Source organism: Muntiacus reevesi, unplaced genomic scaffold, assembly GCF_963930625.1.
Source record: "Muntiacus reevesi unplaced genomic scaffold, mMunRee1.1 SCAFFOLD_121, whole genome shotgun sequence".
In the NCBI taxonomy this organism is placed as follows: Eukaryota; Metazoa; Chordata; class Mammalia; order Artiodactyla; family Cervidae; genus Muntiacus; species Muntiacus reevesi.
Window position 1 is genome coordinate 124,836 of NW_027077947.1, and position 18,819 is coordinate 143,654.

An 18,819-nucleotide genomic window follows, 5' to 3' on the forward strand; every position below is an offset into this window, starting at 1 on the left:
GCTCAAACTCATGTCCATTGAAATCCATGATACCATCTAACCATCTTATCCTCTGTTGTCCCCTTCTCCTTCTGCCTTCAATGTTTCTCAGCATCAAGATCTTTTCCAGTGAGTTGGCTCTTCGCATCAGGTGGCCACAGTATTGGAGCTTCAGTTTCAGCATTAGTCCTTCCAGTGAATATTCAGGACTTTAGGATGGGCTGGTTGGATCTCCTTGCGGTCCACTGGACTCTCAAGAGTCTTCTCCAACACCACAGTTCAGAAGCATCAGTTCTTCAGCCCTCACCTTTCTTTATGGTCCAAGTAGATACATAACTTGCATTTGTACAGTTTTCCTAAATTTAGGGATCTGTTTTATAAAGTTAGATATGTTAAAAAGTTGAACTGATGCACTGATGTCCTCAGTATATGAATATGTATATGTATATGTATCTAATTCTCACATAAGAATGACTTGGCATAGAAAAAAGAATGATTTGATATAATCCTACTTTTAAATGGTAACCATAGAATGGTTAATGTTAAATTAATATTAAAAACTAATGTTTTTTTTTAATAAAAATAGATCTAACTTGGTTACTTATTTTATTTTAGCGAAGAATAACCAGAATTCAACAAATAGAAAAGGACATACTTCGTATACGACAGCTTTTACAGTCCCAAGCAACCGAAGGTTAGTGAATTGTCTCTTTTGTTTGTAGTTATAATGATAGGTGGTTGTTCTAAGAAAAGAAAATATGTATAATTAGCATGGCATCATTGAAATAGATGCTCTAGAGAATTGAGACACTTGATAAGCTTTTTCATTAAATTAAGTATAGATTTCAAAAATCTATACTAGTATGATTTCTTCATAACTTTTATGCAATTAAAGCTTATAGAGCCATAAATAGATACCTTACTTCAGTTATCTGTTTACATATAATTTGGCTACTAACAGTTTGTAAATAAGCTATCTCCTTGTGTAATCCATAGTAAAAGTTGATCATATACATTTATCTGTGCTTACTTTACAAACTTCATTAAAATGACAGTAAAAGGGTAAAATGAAAAAGCACAAATACCAGGGAAGGTGACAATAAAATTTGGAGAACTGCAAAGCAGATAAACAAATAATTCTTCTAGATTATGGTAGAGAGCTGACCCCAGAGTGAGCAGTAGGAGGTCACAAAGCAACTCATTTTACACTGTGGAGTCCTGAAAGTTTCCAGAGTTGGTTACACTAGGTACTTCTGGAAATGAGGATTAAAAAGGGGGTTAAAACCATATTTGTCAGCTCTTCAGCTGAAATTTGGTTTTGATCACTACACAGAAGGATGGGGTATAAAAAACCATCCCTTCAGCTATCTGTTTATAGCCACTGAATTTGGGCACTTGTCACTTTGTTTATGGGTAAATAAAAAGAAAACCTACATGGAACTTAAATGAACTATTGCTGAATAAGGAAAAATAGCATGTGGGAGGCTCAGAGAAAATAAAGTATTTCTTCTTAAGTCAACTACAGGATGACCTGTCTCTCTGCAATAAGAGCAAAAAGTGTTGAATAAAAGTCCTCATTGAACAATACAGAATTGTTGCTAGGAAAAATTGGCTCAGTATTTGGGGATATACCAATGCAAAGTTTCTAATATGCAGCCAGATTGAGACTCACATTCCAGATCATACAGGAAAAAAGAAGAGAATGCAAAGAATGAAATATCAACCTAGTGCTTTTTTCTAACTATAATTACTAAAAACATGATGAAGTGCTTGTTGATATTTTAAAATGTTTATGAGATACAAAATAGTATGTACACTTTGATCCCATTTTTTAATATGCACAAACAGTCTTTCAGAAATAATATGAAAAGGCAGGTAACCACTGCTAATACCTCCTTGTTTTCTTAGTTTGGCCAGTTTTGTAATGTTTTTATAGTAGCTGCACAGCTTTTAGAGTGAGAGAAAACTTTTGTATGCGAAACAAATCTGACGTGTCCTTTCATCACCAGCATGCTTCCCAAGTAGCTCGATGGTAAAGAATCCGCCTGCCAGCCCAGGAGACGCAGGTTCTATCACTGGGTCGGGAAGATTCCCTGGAGAACGAAATGGCAACCCACCCCAGTAGTCTTCCCTAGTAAATCCAGTAGAAAGAGACACCTGGTGGACTACCGTCCATGGGGTTGCAAAAGAGTCGGACATGACTTGGCAAGTAAACCACAGCAACAGCACTTACTGCCAGCCCTGAGAATCTGACCGGATAATGAACAGTTCTGTTTGGAGGCAGAAACTTAGTGCAAGCCCATTTACACACAGAGAAGACAACTAATTCTAATGTCAAAAAGTATAATTTTGAAAACAGTGTCTTTTAAGACTCTGGTCATGCATGCCTTGCTTTTTAAATCTCTTAGAAGCTTTGGCTTCAGTACATTTGAATTTGAAATATGTAGAAACATGTACTTGCTAAGTAGTCAAGTTCAGTGTAATAGTCATATTGCTAAAAGTAGTTTAATCTGGATGTTTTAAGTCAGTATGAACCAAATATTTGTAATATACAGACTGTGTCCTTTTTGCAATATTAACTCTTCAGTACTGTTTTTTTCTTTCCAAAATAAAACAAAACTATCTCTTTACTCCTTTTTCAATGTCATTGGCATTGCTGTATGTGGCATTCTGGTTATTATGGCCCCTTTGGGTTTCCAGGGTAGTTTATCTGTGGTGTTTTGTTTTTTTTTCCCCTTGATCAAAATTACTATACTCTATTTTTAAAACTGTTTTTAGAGAGGCAACTTTTGTTTTTTATTGAGCAGCACTGCATTTATATTTTCTTTTTATATATATTTTTTCTGCTTTGAGTGTTTGCTGTTGTTTTTCTAGCTTCTTTAGTTATAGTTAGCTTTTATTCACCATCTTTCTTGTATTATGATTTTTACTGTTTGGCTGCATCAACAGGGTTGTTTTTTTTTTAATTTCTAAATCAATATTTACACTTATTTTTTCTACTTGATTGACTCTTTCATGTGTGTTAAATAGCCTTCTTTGCTGTTAGTATTGCTGCACGGGGCTTCTTTTGGTCATCATTTGCCTGGTATAATATACTCACTGTCAGTACATTTCCAAACGTTACCAACATTCTGGCCTCTAGAAATTCCTAAGAAAAATTGTCATTTGTTAATAATAGTTCTCATTATCAGTACAATTATAAGTTTATTGCAGGTTGGGGGCTTGTTTGTGTTTTTTTATCTGTTCAAGATTTCATTTATATCATTGGATTTGGGACCAACTGTCTACCACCATAACCTAGTCTATTCTTGTTTCTTTTTGTTATAAAAATGGCCATATTTTTCATAGCCTTAAGTCGTTACACTTATTCAGTGAATATAAACTAAAAGAAGGTATCATGTCTTATTTAAGAAAGAAAGGTTTTTAATTTTACTGTTTGCTGTTTCTTTATTACTATCAGAAGGAGAAGCTAGAAAATGGAGAAAACGGGATCAGATACTCATAAATTAGTTCACATACAGTACTGAGAAGAAAAGATGTCTGCCAAATAATTTCTCCACCATGAAGCATCTTATAACACTATCTTTGCCCTACCTGCTAACAATTCTGGTTTAAGATCTAGATGCAGGATATAACTCAGATGATATAACTATTGCACTTGATTCAAATCTCAGAAGTTCCAAGAGGGTACATGAGGCAACCAGTCCTACCACTTTCTTTTGTATTCTATAGGTTATTTACTGACAAATGTATACCATTTGGGGGGGAGGGGCCCCAAAAGATGGGAGCTATAAGGAAAATTGTGGCATGATTTAATAGTCTCTAGAAAATAGCCAATGAGAAATAGTTTTTAAAATCCCATGCAGAGTACTCTTATAACTCATTAATAAAGAGACAACCCAACTTACAAATGGGCTAAAGATTTGAATACACATTTCACCAGAAAAATTCATAGGAATGGCTAATAAGCACATGAAAATAGGCTCGACATCATTGGATGTTAAGGAAGTCAAGTTAAAACCACAATGCTATATCACTCTATACTCACTAGGATGGCTGTAATCATGAGGAAAACAATAAGCATTGGCACGGATGTGGATAAATAGAAGCTGTCATATGTTGCTGATGGGAATGTAAAATGGTTCAGCCACTTGGAAAAGTTTGGCAGTTATCTAAAGTATTAAAGGTATAGTTACCATATGACCCAGCAATTCCACTTCTAGCTATCTAAGAGAAATGAGCACATATGTCCACACAGAGACTTTAATTTGAATATTCATGGAAGTATTATTCACAGTAGCCCAAAAGTAGAAAAATGCAAAAGTGTATCAACTGGTAAATCAATAAATAAAATGTATACCGTTACAATGTAATACTACTCGGCAATTAAAAGGAACAAATTGTTGACACACACTATAACTGAGGTGAACCTCAAAAACATTATACTGAGTAAAAGTAGCTAGACATGTAAGTCCGTATATTCCATTTACAATAAACGTACAGAAAAGACGAGTTTACAGAGCAGAGTCATAGTTACTTGGAGCTGTGAGTGGGAATGGGGATTACCTATAAATGAGCATGAAGGATCTTTTTAGAATGATGAAAATGGTCTAAAACTGAAATATAGTGATTCTTGGTAAGTTTATTCAATGTCATTGAGTTGTACACTTAAAGTGGGTGAATTGTCTTAAAGGCATTTTAAATCCAACGTAACCAAAGCACAACTAATGATGGTCTCCTCCTAAGTCCTCCTTGTGACCCCCACATCCTCCAAATCCTCCTTCTCCTTTAGTATTATCTGTCTCCATGAATGGTACCACCATTATTCAGCTGTGTGAGCTAAGAAACAGAAGAGTAGTTTGTGACCCCAGATCTCTTCTTCCACTCACTGTATCCAGTCTGTCGTGCAGTCCTTCAGGTTGACCTCTGTCTCCAAGCATCAGTGCTTCCCTGGGTGTAAAGGACTGTCATCTCCCACTTACTTTAATATTTAGTCTGCAAGTTGATCTCTTGTGTTTCCCATCTTCTTAGACCATTCAAAATTTGAGTTTAAACGATCAGAATACATGCACCTTTTTCCTTTAGAGTATTGGTTATGTGGGGGCATGAGTGCCATCTGAGAATCACACTAAAATTCAACAAAATCATTAAGTTCCTTTTTTTAACCATCTCTCTGTTCTACTCTTCACACTGTAATTCTTTGATATCCTAGAGCAAACCACGTTTCTCCCATCACAGCTCCTTTGCATATGGTCTCTATTTCCCTAAATTTTTGCATGTGGTCTCTGTTTCCTTCATCCTCTGCCATATCCCGTTTCCTAGAACTCCTGTTTATATTTTAGATCTCAGTCCAAACAATACTTCCTAAGAGAGCACTTCCCCTGACTCCCACAATGTCTGATGTCCCTCTGTTATATATCCTTATAAGCAACTTGTGCTCTTTTTTCAGAGTGCTTGTCGAAGTGTTTAACTTTACTGTTGTTTCTTTCATTATTTGATAGCATCCCTGACTAGACTAAATCTGGAAGAGTGCGTTGAACGATGCCTGGGTTTGTCAGTACTGTGTTCTCCAGCCCTATTGCAAGTAACTGACATAGCACATACTCAATAATTACTTTTATATTGACATCTTCAGTGATGTCAGTGTCAAATCTTTGTAGATTTAGTGCTCGTTGATTCATTTTTTCTCTTCACTGACTTTGTATTCTCTGCTTTAGATGATTTTGTTGAATTTTGTGGTATCACTTTCCCAAGGTACTGTTTTTTCTTGTTTCTGAATTATTGGGACTACTTCTCTTTTGCCTATGTATAACTTACACTTGTTTATTGATGGAAATAGTATATGTAAATTATTTTAAAGTCACATTTTAAATGGTCTAGGAAAGCTTTATGTTTAAATAAATTCCAGTGGAAGCCATTTTGTAACATAGTTTTCCATTATTATGTCACAATTTTTAATGTGTAATTTTTAATTTTGCCTATAATGTTCCTAGAGGAGGCACACTGGTAATTGTTTCTATAAAAGATACTTGATTATTTTCTTTCTTTGATTCTGTGGTGATAGTTTTCAAAGTGACTGCTTTGTACTAGATATAATCTGTCTTGAAATTACTGCTTTTACTGGATATAATCTTGCCCTTTCACTTTACCTAACAGATGGTGGTTACATTAGAAAAGGTTTTGGTTTTATTCATATTAGAATCTAAGAGCTTATCTGTTGGTTTCATATTACTTTTATTAGCAGATGTATATAAAAATATATGTGTGTGTAAGTATAAATATACTTACATAGAAGGTATTTATAAGCTATAGTAACTGCTATATTTGCAGCTCTATTAAATACCAGAACCATGTGACCTTGCGGAAAAGACAGTTATTTGCTCTAGTTGGGTTATGTCCCCGATAGTGATGTGAGCACAGCTGGTGGAGGATGGTGTTTCTGTGGGTCTCAGAAAACCCTTTGCCTTGTGCAGCCCTAGTGTTCGAGGGACACACTTCACTTTGCTGTGACCGAGACAGGCAGCTGACAGCCCGCTGGAGGCTATGGAGTGTAGCTCCGTGCTTTTGTGAACCTGTGTCATTGAGGCCTTCAGAGCTTTAGAGCAAGAAAGAAGGAAAGCTGTGGGCTGAGAAAGCATGCACCGTTTTTGTATGTATTGATGTTAACTCCATATTAACAGAGGTCATCTCAGAGCAAGCATGAAGCTGGCTCACATGAAGCCGAACGGCAGAATGAAGGTCAAGGAGTGGCAGAAATCAACATGGCAACTGTGGGTAGCGGTCAGGTAAATAGATTATTTTATTAATTTCTTTTCTAGTTAACTATTTAAATATTTTAAAAGAAATACTGAGTGAGATGATTCTCACATGACCTGTTTCCTTCCTAAATGGATATCTCCAGAAGAATTCAGTACTAAAATGCTATGTCATTTTTCTTTATTATATTTAACTATGAAGCTTTCAAATTTCCAAGTATATTTTATAGCTCTAAAGTATGTGTCTCTGTTTTAGCCTAAAATGATTAATGTGAGTGGAGTTTCTTTGAAAAATAAATACTAAGCTGCATTTTGGTCATATGTGATTTGACCTAGTTATTATTGCTTGCATTGAATAGATTTGCTCTTTCTCTGTGGCATTCTAAGATATTTTTGTGTTTTTTAAAAAAATCATAAAGAGTTAATATTTTCATCTTCAGTTGTATTCCAGGATTATAGAAACCTAGCATTTAAATAAACAATTCTAATGCCCATTAAAATAAAAGTAAATAAATACCCTAGTCATATTTACTATTATCATCTTTAGCAAAATTATGGAAGACAATTTTTTAAAATGTAGAACATTATCTTGTTGTGCTGCCATCAGTTTTCTATTAGAGTTTGATTGGAATGTATCCTAATGAGTATTTTTCTTTGGAGTGTTCTGTATTCTCCACATTTTTTCAAGCAATATTTTATGTTTTAAATGAATGATTTTTTAAAATACAGTTTCAACTAAGTTGATTTTAAGGAAATTTTCTTACTGTTGATATAAAATATTCCTTTAGTGCCTATAGATTACTTTTAATGATACTATTTATTTGTTCTATTAGTTCATTAAAATTTAAAGCTTAAAATGTCTCATACTTAATTTAAATATTTAAATTTACCACATTTAAACAAAAATATACTTCATTTTAATATTACTGGTCCACATTGTACTGGATAATACTCTACAGATGGTAAATTAGGGCAAAAAAAATTATATTCCAATAGTACATTTGGGTTCTTTGTCTACTACTTAGGGAGTTCTCTGGGATTATCATGTGTTCCTACACATATGTAGAAAGAAGTTCTGTCTTCTTGACAAAAATCTTTTTTTTTTGCTTTAGGATTAAGACCCACTATTAATACTTTGGGGTCATATTTCAATTATTATATCCTTTAAAGCCTCACCTAGCCAATAAGCTCAATATTTATTTTTTTAATTGAATTCTTATCTCATTTCTTATATCAGAATTTAACTCTGAATATATTAGATTTAATGTCAAAGATGAAAACTTTAAAAAGCAGTTTACTTATTTACCTATGTTGTGTCTTAGTCGTGGCATGTGAGATCTTCTTCCCTGCGGCATGCGGGATCTTCTGTTACGCCGTGCAGGCCCAGAAGTCGTGGCCCTCGGACTTAGTTGCCTTGCAGTATGTGGGATCTTAGTTCCCAGACCAGGGGTCAAACTCGCATCCCCTGCATTAGAAGGCAGATTCTTAATCACTGAATCACCAGGGAAGTCCCCCAAATGAAAACTGTTAGAAATATTAAAAGTTAAGGAAATGAGCATAGAGTTTTTATAATCATGAAGTGAGTAGGAAACCATAAAAGAACCATAGGCTTCATTTAAAAATGTAAGACTTTAGTGTGCGATAAAATCATAACAAACTTACAAGACAAAAACCAAAATCACATTAATGACGCTACAGCTACTTCCAGATCTTAATGTAGATAAGAGGTGTGTCTGTGAGACTGTGATCCAGTTATGCCAAAATCCCTTTACCTGTCAGACTCTTGGGGTTTGTTCATTTCTTTTGTTATTTGCTCCAGAGACAAAACAGTTGACACTAACAAAACTGAAAATAATCTCTTTGACTTTCTCAGAATCACAGTAATATGATCCATCAAGCTCCTGCCCTAGTGCCCTTGGGGAAGGAAGTTCATTGTACCTCACCTGGTTTCCTGCCCACAGCCACTCTGCCAGAATGATCTTTCACGAGTAAATCACCCTCTTGGTAAAATCCTTTGTTGGCATCCATTGATTCTCAGAAAAAGACAAGCCTTACTACGACCTGTATAACCTGGCTCCTGCCTAAACTTGCCAGCTGTCTGTCACCCTTTGCTCTCAGCACGCCTGCCACGCTGGCCCTTCAGGACTTCCCCTTGACGGCTTCCTCTGCTGCAGCCTGCACACCATCTGCCCATTCCCTCTTGTGCCTTCTCATCCCACTTCACTCAGTTAACAGCAGTCTGTGTGTGTCTGAACTTTAGCGTGATTTCTCTCAAGAGGCTTGAACTGTTCACATCCCATTACAGGCTGTCCTCGCTTGTTCTTCTCACCTTGAAGACCACATTTGCAGTTTTATATTTATTTATGTGGTTATTTCTGTTCTCCCTACTAAATTGTAAGCTCCAGAAAGACAAAGATTCTTTCCAGTTTTATTCATTTTTATATCCCCACAGTCCCTGATAAATAAATAGTAGATAATAGCAATGAATATATGTAGGTTGGAAGGGATAACTAACATCCCTTCTAGAAAGAGGGATTTTTGATCTGTGATTAATCTCCCTTGAATGTTAAATGAAAAGAGAAAGCTAGAAATAAATTATATGGGCTAGATCCCTACTTGCTTAGTATATAACTTTATGTGTAATTCATTTATGAATCGATCTCAGCTTTTCCATTTAATGTTTAGAACCAGATCTCTAGTGAGACAACCAGTAAGTAGTGATGAAGTTCAAACAAGACTGGGAAAGAGATGAAATGGTAGGAGAACCTTTTCCACTGCCAATAATATGTTTTTAAGCCTGTTATTATGGAAAATTTCAAATATATACAGAGGCAAACAGAGTAATAGAGTAATCTGCAGGTACCCTATATACTTTGTCCTCTGATTTTATTTTTGGAAAAGATCCCAGACATCATCATTTTTTGCTTAAATATTAAATACTTCACTGTGTATTTACAGAATATAACATTTTTTTAATTGAAATGTAGTTGATTCCTAACATTGTTAGTTTCAGGTATACAGCAAAGTGATTCAGTTATATTGTATTTTTCCAATTCTTTTCCATTTTAGGTTATTACAAGATATTGAATAAAATTCGCTAGGGCTTCCCAGGTGGTGCTAGTGGTAAAGAACTTGCCTGCCAGTGCAGGAGACAAAAGAGCTGCGGGTTTGATCCCTGGGTTGGGTAGATCTCGAGGGCATGGCAACCCACTTCAGTGTTGTTGCCTAGAGAATCCCACGGACAGAGGAGCCTGGCGGGCTATGGTCCATAGGGTCACAAAGAGTTGGATGTGACTGAAGCGACTTAGCATGCACACATGCACATACTATAAAGTAAATCCTTGTTTATTTTATATATATCAAAGTGTATGTATCTGTTAATCCCATACTCCTAATTTATCCCTCCTCCCATTTCCCCTTTAATAACTATAAGTTTGTTTTCTGTGTCTAAGAATACTTTCTTTTAAATTGAAAATACAGTTGATTTACATTATTGTGTTAGTTTTAGCTCTACAGCAAAGTGATTCAGTAACATATACATATTTTTTGGATTATTTATATCTGTTGATCCCATACCTTTAATTTGTCCTTCTCTGTCATCTGTGGTAACCGTAAGTTTGTTTTCTGTGTCTGTGAGTCTATTTCTGTTTTGTGTGTAGATATATTTGTATTATTTTTTAGACTGTACATATAAGTGATCTCATATAATGTCTGTCTTTGTCTGACTCCCTCACTTAGTATGGCATTCTCTAGCTCCATCCATGGTGCTGCAAGTGGCAGTATTTCATTCTTTTTTGTGACTTCTTAAACCATTGTATCTTCTTAAAACCATCATCTGTTGATGGGTACTTGGGTTCTTTCCAGGTCTTGGTTAATATAAATAGTGTTGCTGTGAACATTTGGGTGCATTTATCTTTTCAGATTAGAGTTTTCATCTTTTTTGGATTTATGCCCAGGAGTGAGATTGCTGGATCATGTGGTAACTCTATTTTTAGTTTTTTAAGAAACCTCCATACCGGTTTTCATTGTGGCTGTACCAATTTATATTCCCACTAACAGTGTAGAAGGATTTCCTTTTCTCCACATGCTCTCCAGACTTTTTGCTTTGATGGTGGCCATTTTTAATTTGAATTTCTCAGTAATCAGTGATGTTGAGCATCTTTTCATGATTTGTTGGCTATCTGTATGCCTTTTGAAGGAATGTCTGTTTAGGTCTTCTGTCCATCCTTTGATTTTTGTTGCTTTTATTTTTTATTTTTATTTTTTTGATACTGAGTTGTATGAGCTGTTTGTACATTTTGGATATTGACTGTCAATCAAATATTTTCTCCCAGTCTGTAGGCTGTGTTTCTGTTTTGTTGATAGTTTTCTTTACTGGAAAAAAATCTTTTAAGTTTGACTAGGTCCCGTTTATTTATTTTTGCTTTTATTTGTTTTCCCTTGGGAGACTGATCTAAGAAAATATTGCTATAATTTGAGACTATGAGACTATTTTGCCTATGTTTTCTTCCAGAAGTTTTATGGTATCATGTCTTATACTTATGTCTTTAAAACAATTTGAGGGATTTGGGGGGCTTGTTTGTTTATGGTGTGAGGGTGTGTGCTGACTTCACTGATTTACATGTAGCTGTCCAGCTTTCCTAGTGTCACTGGCTGAAAAGACCGTCTCTTCTCCGTTGTGTGTTCTTATCTCCTTTGTCAAGGATTAACTGACTGTAGGTATGTGGGTTTACTTCTGGGTTCTCTATCCTGTTCTTTTGGTCTGTGTGTCTATCTGTCATGTTTCTGTACAAATGCCATGCTGTTTTGATTACTGTAGCTTGGTAGTATTGTCCGAAGTCCCAAAGCACTCTGCAGATTTAATGCAATTCCTGTCAAGATGCCTATGACATTTTTCACAGAACTAGAACAAATAATACTAAAATTTCTATGGAACTACAAAAGGCCCAGAATTGCTAAAGCAGTCCTGCAGCCAGAGGACACCTAGAATACATAACTATTATGCCATTATTACACTCCCAAAGAAACTAACAGTAGTTCCTCGGTAGCATCAGATTTCAAATTTGCAGTTGCTTCGTAAATGTCATAATTTTTAAATTTATTTGACACAAGGGCCAGATAAAGTTCATGCACAGAGATTGGTTAGTGTGTCTTTGAAATTTCTTTTAATCTATAGATTTCTTCTTTGTCTCTTAGATTTTTGCTGTATATTTATTGAATAACCAAAGTTATTTGTCTTCTCAAGTTTTCCATAGTCTGAATTTTGCTAGGAACATCTGCATGGTGAAGTTTGACCTATCTCTCTGTCTTCTGTATTCCCTGTAAATTGGTATTGGGTCTAGCAATGTGATCAGATTTGGTCTCAGGCCCTCATTCTATGCCTGAGACTTTCATAGGTAGCATAGTGGTCTTCCACCAGAAAGCACATAACATCTTTTTGTGATATTCACAGCATTTATACTTAATGTCTACCTTTATTAATTCACTAAGGGTTGTAGAATTAGCTGTAGTACTTTAATAAAGAGAAACTTCTCATCTACTGTTGGGCCACTTCCGTGTACCATCTGTATGAAAAAAGGCAAGGTGAGGAGGGTGCTTGCTTCTTTTGCTTCTTCTCCCTCTTACACAGTTTCACAGAGAGTTGGAGACTGTTGCTACCTTTATGGTGAACTTCTTAGAGTCACTTTGTTTTGTTTTGTTTTCTCAGAAAAATACTGTTTTTTGAGTCCCTTCCTAAAGTGAGCAAGTAGATAATAGAAGAGGGATTTGTACCCAGCAAGTGTAGTTGAAATTGACTGTGTCCCAGCTGTACTGATTGAACTGCCAGGCATAGTCCTTCTTGGGCCCCTCGGCACACATTTGAGTGCCTCTGATGGCAGTGGATATTGAAAGGTGGATAAAGGAGGACCAGAAGATAGAGAAGTGCTTGATTCTAATGTGTGTTGAAAAGGAGATGCAGGTCAGAAGCAACAGTTAGAACCAGACATGAAACAACAGACTGGTTAAAAATCTAGAAAGGAGTACATCAAGGCTGTATATTGTCACCCTGCTTATTTAACTTATATGCAGAGTACATCATGAGAAATGCCAGGCTAGGAGACTCACAAGCTGGAATCAGGATTGTTGGAAGGAATATCAGCAACCTCAGATATGCAGATGATACCACTCTAATGGCTGAAAGTGAAGAGGAACTAAAGAACCGCTTGATGAAGGTGAAAGAGGAGAGTGAAAAGGCTGGCTTAATATTCAACATTCAAAGAATGAAGATCATGGCATCCTGTCTTATCATTTCATGGCAAGTCGATGGGAAAAGTGGGAACAGTGGCAGATGTTATTTTCTTGGGTTCCAAAATCACTGCGAATGGTGACTGCAGCCATGAAATTAAAAGACACTTGCTCCTTGGGTGAAAAGCTATGACCAACCTAGACAGCATATTAAAAAGCAGAGGCGTCACTTTGCTGACAAAGGTTCATATAGTCAAAGCTATGGTTTTTCTAGTAGTCATATACGGATGAGAGATTTGGACTGTAAAGAAGGCTGAGCAGTGAAGAATTGATGCTTTTGAACTGTGGTGTTGGAGAGGACTCTTGAGAGTCCCATGGACTACAGGGAGATCAAACCAGTCAATAGTAAATGAAATCAACCCTGAATATTCATTGGAAGAACTGATCCGGAAGCTCCAATACTTTGGCCACCTGATGCAAAGAGGCAAGTCATTGAAAAAGACCCTGATGCTGGGAAAGATTGAGCACAAGAGGAGAAGGGGGCAAAGGAGGATGAGATTGTTGGATGGCATCACCAACTCAAAGGACATGAGTTTGAGTAAACTCCAGGAGATAGTGAAGGACAGCTTGGCATGCTGCAGTCCATGGGGTCACAGAGAGTCAGACTTGGCTTAGCGACCGAACAACGATAACCATTTCTTACAGGTTACTGCTTCTCTGGTCCCTCTGAAGGATGTTGGTGCAGACTTAATCATAATAAAAAGGCCCAGGAAAGATTCTCAAGACTCAAGTTCTGGCTTATAGGTAGTATGGGTATGGGAATGTTCTCTTGGAATCTCCTTATAATAAATCCATCTAGGTTTCTAGCTAGAGAGTTTGGGAGAGCAGAGTGGAGAGTGTCCCAAAATCAAGAATCTATATAGAAAGATACTAAGTCTGAAGCTTAAAGGTGATTGATGTCTACACTGAAATGAATGTCAGAACATGTTTCATCGTAGACATGGGTTTTTCCTTGCTTTGTAATGTAACCTCTTGTTTCTCTTCTGTTTCAAACAATATGTTAGTTATCTATTGCTGCCTGACAAATTTAGCAGCTTAAATCAGCAACCATTTATTGTCTTTGTAGGTCAGGAATCCTGGTGCAGCTTAGCTGAGTGCCTCTGGTTCAGGGTCTCTCATAGGCTGCAGTCGCCATGTTGGCTGGGGCCACAGTCATTTCAAGATTTGATGAGGGGAGGATCTGCTTCTAAACTCACCATATGACTGTTAGCAGGCCTGAGATGTCCAGGCTGTCGGCCAGTGGTATCATTTCTTGCCACCAAGGCCTCTGCAAAGAGCAGTTCATAGTGTAGTATCTGGCAATCCCTCAGAGAAGAACAAGAGAGGGTGTCCAGGATGGAAGCCACAGTTTTTGTAAACTTATCTTGAAAGTGACTTCTCATCATATCTATAGCAGTCTGTTCGCTAAAAGCCTTACACAAAATCTGGCCTACACTTAACCACAGGAGTAGTTCACAAGGTGGTGAATTCTAGAAGACAAGGCTCCTTACGGGTTGTGTTACATCCTCACCACCAGAAACAAAGTATTTAGATATCCTTAAAGACAGTATGCTTGCTTCAGCATAAGGAGTCATTCATTTCCTCCTGTAGATCAAAAGCAGCCCTTTGCCAAAATTTCCTTAAAAGTCTCCCACCTGCTCTCTTTATCTTGAGTCTTGGTCCCTCAACTCCATCCTCCTTATTGCAATCAGAAGAAGCTCTTAATCTCCAAGTGAGTCAGTTTCTCTGTCTCTCTCTCTCTCTCTCTCTCTCTCTCTCTCTCTCTCTCTCTCTCTCTCTCTCTCTCTCACAGGCACACACACACGTACACATTCTTTGTGACCTGTGCTTAGGGCCTCTGCCTCATCTGGGCTGCTGTGTGGCTGACCCTCCTCTTTTTTAAGGAGACACCTCTCTGTCGTTCACAGTCAGACAGCCCTTTACTCTACAATCCTGAGCTGAGTGCCCGCCACTCCTGTCTGCACACCTGCGCTCGTCACGGCACTGTGTGTTTACATGTTGAGCAACCTGTCCAGGCTCCATATGCAGCGAGGGTGGGGGTGTCTTACTCACTTACATTCCTACAGACTAGCATTGCACCAAGAAAGGACAGAAATGGTATGGACATAACAAGCAGAAGATGCTAAGAAGAGGTGGCAAGAATACACAGAAGAAGTGCACAAAAAAGACCTTCATGACCCAGATGACCACGATGGTGTGGTCACTCACCTAGAGCCAGACATCCTGGAGTGTGAAGTCTAGTGGGCCTTGGGAAGCATTTCATCACTCAATGGGGCTTTCTTCCAGCCAGTGTATATTTAGCTGAATATGGTTTCATGCCTTTTGATTTGGGAAAGAATATTACTCTTAGAATGTCTTCAGTGTTTGGTTTCTTCTACATTGTACTTTGTCTTTTACAACAGTTTTTTTTTTTCCTCCTTCAGTCTTTCTCTAAATTCTACTCAAGTTTATAGATAAAAATACTCATTTTGAGCAGTTATAAATGTTCACACTTTAATGGTATATTTAGCTATTTACCCTAAAGACAGTTCATTTGGAGTATCTTAGCATGAAGCTAGCTATATTTATCTATAATCTAAATTATACTGTCTATAATTTGCTTAATTTCTAGGGGTCAAGTACACGAATAGATCATGAAACAGCCAGTGTTTTGAGCTCTAGTAGCACACATTAAGCTCCTTGAAGGCTGACCAGTCATCTGGGAACCAAGGTAACGGATTATAGAGTCTTGTCGCTAGAACTCTGAGTGCTCTACTAAAACATTCTTCATGCTTCTTTTAATTTTGGCTTAAGTATTCTTTTGTTTCCATCATCGCAGTCTCTTAAAGAAATGACAGCCAGGTCTCTGCAAGCATCCTGAGGTGCAGCCCACAGCTGGCTCGCCCCCCTGAGCTCTCCCCTCCCCGTGACTTTCTGCCTGGCTGCCCTGGCTGCAGTGGTGCAGCCCTCCACTTCCCACCCTGCTGCACAGTGACCCTCAGGGTCCTCGCCAGCCTGCAGAGCTCTTCTTGGGCTTTCCTTCTTTACAGAGCGTTTTCTGACCCAGGGCCCTCGCGCCTGCCCATGCAGTCTGTGTCTGCCTCCTTTGAAGCACTACATTTGGAGCACGGGGACTATTTTTTAAACGGTATATTTTCCATTACATCTAAATACTTCCTTGTTTTCATAGCATATTCTACATACTCTTTCTTTACTTTAGTAATATAATGGCTCTGAGGAAAAGCATTACATAACTAATGTCGATATAAGAAATGAATTTTAGAGTAGCAGTGATATTATTAATATAAAACTTAATCCTTTTAGTAACTCACAATAGTTACTACTTGGGATCACTAATATGCCAGTAACTGCTAAGACTTGTATGTAAACTATCTCTGATCTTTTCCAAAACCCTTTGAATGTGTTATTCTTGCCCCTCTTTTAAGTGAGAATACTAAAGCCAAAAAGATGGTAATTAAATTAGAATTCCACCCCAGTCTGTCCAACACGAGTAGTTTTTACTGTAAAGAAAACCTTTAATATATAAGAGTACTATTGCTTGAAAACTGGCAGCTTGAATACCATTTCCTTTTGGAGTGATTTTTGCATGATAATATTAAGACCTTACTACATTTTTGAATGCCAGCTACTGTCCTGTATACATGTGTGACTTTAGTTAATCTTCACAAAGAAAACCCTATTAGGTAAATTACTCTGTTTGGCAGCTGAGACAGCTGGACCTCAGAGAACTCTGGTAACCTGCTTGTGTCACACAGCTCACTTGCAAATAGTAGGACATTACCAGAAGAGTCTCAAGGTGGCTAAAGTTGCCCCTGGTTTGGAACCACTAATTTATAGATATGATGCATTTCTATAATAGCCTCAACTTTCACACAGTAGCTCTTGCTTTTAAAAAATGCGGTTGATCACAGGACAGGATGACTGGGTGCTATTTCCTGTTTCTGATCTGCTTCTGAGTAAATTCTTGGAATTTACAGGAAGGGAGTAATGATGCTTACCAGCTGCTTAAAAAAAATTAAATAAGAATATTGACTTTGTATCTCTATATGATCAGGGATCATCCCTATATGATCCCTTTATGAGAAAATACTTTTACATGTATAAGGGAGATATCATAATTTTAACAATATTATAATCTGGTGACGGTTAGCAATTGCTTAGAACCAGTACTTAGTAAATAGTAATTGCTAAAAAACATTTTACTGATTATGGTTGTAGATTTTAAAAAGTAAAATTTTTAATTGTGTAAAGAATTTTAGATAAACCACATTTCTTGCTCTGTATGTGTTGGTAGGTGTGTGTGTGTGTGGTGGGTGGGGGAGATGTGAGAAAGAGAAAAATCAGTTGATTGTCTTTCATTATGATAACAGATTTTCACCCACTGATCCAGATAATAGCAGTTTAGGTATGCAAGAACCTACTGTCTCCTTATGACTATATACTACCACTACTAATATTTACTCATAAAGAAGATGGTGATAATGATTATAGCAATATGGATTTTGAAATAACGCTCATTACTTCATCCTGGAAAGAGATTTTTGTTTTTGTTTCTGTTTTTGTTTGAGTTACAGCTAATATCCCATTCATCACTTCATTGGTGTTGGCTTTTGGCTATTAAAGTCATAATTTTGTTTCTAAACTCATTTGGCCCACAGGTGGAAATGGTGTATTCATTGTTGTCAATGCTTGGTACTCATGATAAGGATGATATGTCGTGAACTTTGCTAGCTATGTCTAGCTCCCAAGACAGCTGTATATCCATGCGACAGTCTGGATGTCTTCCTCTCCTCATCCAGCTTTTACACGGCAATGACAAAGACTCTGTGTTGTTGAGCAATTCCTGGGGCGGTAAAGAGGCTCTGGCCAGGGCCAGTGCAGCACTCCACAACATCATTCACTCACAGCCTGATGACAAGAGAGGCAGGCGTGAAATCCGAGTCCTTCATCTTTTGGAACAGATACGAGCTTACTGTGAAACCTGTTGGGAGTGGCAAGAAGCCCATGAACAAGGCATGGACCAGGACAAAAATCCAAGTATGTTCCATATGGTGCATGTGACAAAGCAAATGTAAAAGTTTTTGAAATGAAAAGTTTTTTAATTAGGACGGTGTCTTTATGAATCAGAGTGGGAAATTCATATTAGCCACCTGCACCGCTCACATAGTTTAAAGCTTAATTTCTCTATTTCCCTAGGAAAAAAAGTTAGCAAAGGGAAATGTTGTGTGCACTACAGTACAACCAGAAAATAACAGAAAATCAAAGTAGACTTAAACAGTCATAGCATAGTTGATCTAGAAAGAACTTGAGCGATTATGTTCTCCTTCTCTTGAGATTAAGCTCAGGAAAGTGACTTTACGTAAGTTCCTTCAGCTGTGAGTGACCAAGCCATTCTCTTATATTTGCATATCGCTTTACTCAGTGGATGCAGAGCTGTGTTATATCTGTTATTTGATCCTTAGAACAGCCTTGTGAAGTAGGAAGAGAAGATATTATCATCTTCATTTTACAGATGAAGAGACTGAGGTTCAGAGAGGCCAAAAGACTTGCCTGTGGCTTCACAGGTAGTGGGTGGGGGATCCAGGGCCAGAGGCCAGACCCCCTGACCCTCAGCCCAGTGTCCTTCCCACTTCACTGCCTGTCTTCAGGCCTTGGGGCCCCAGCTGCTGGGGTGATCAGCCACCCAGCTCTTTTCTCAGGGAGAAACCCTCTCCCCCAGGAGCAGGGATCATGGGAGTTGGGACCCTTGAGGAGATAAGTTACTTCATTCCTATGGGAAGAACCAAAAGCAGTAAGTATA

At 37.5% G+C, this 18,819-nt stretch overlaps 1 long non-coding RNA gene across 1 annotated transcript; it reads left to right on the forward strand.

Annotated features, from left to right (window-relative positions):
• Nucleotides 1–6,482: 6,482 nt before the first annotated feature.
• LOC136155268 (uncharacterized) lies at nt 6,483–17,773 on the forward strand. Its single transcript, XR_010660754.1, has 4 exons — nt 6,483–6,764; nt 8,608–8,738; nt 15,631–15,729; nt 17,678–17,773. It is a non-coding gene; the product is annotated as an uncharacterized lncRNA (long non-coding RNA).
• The last annotated feature ends 1,046 nt before the right edge of the window (nt 17,774–18,819 follow it).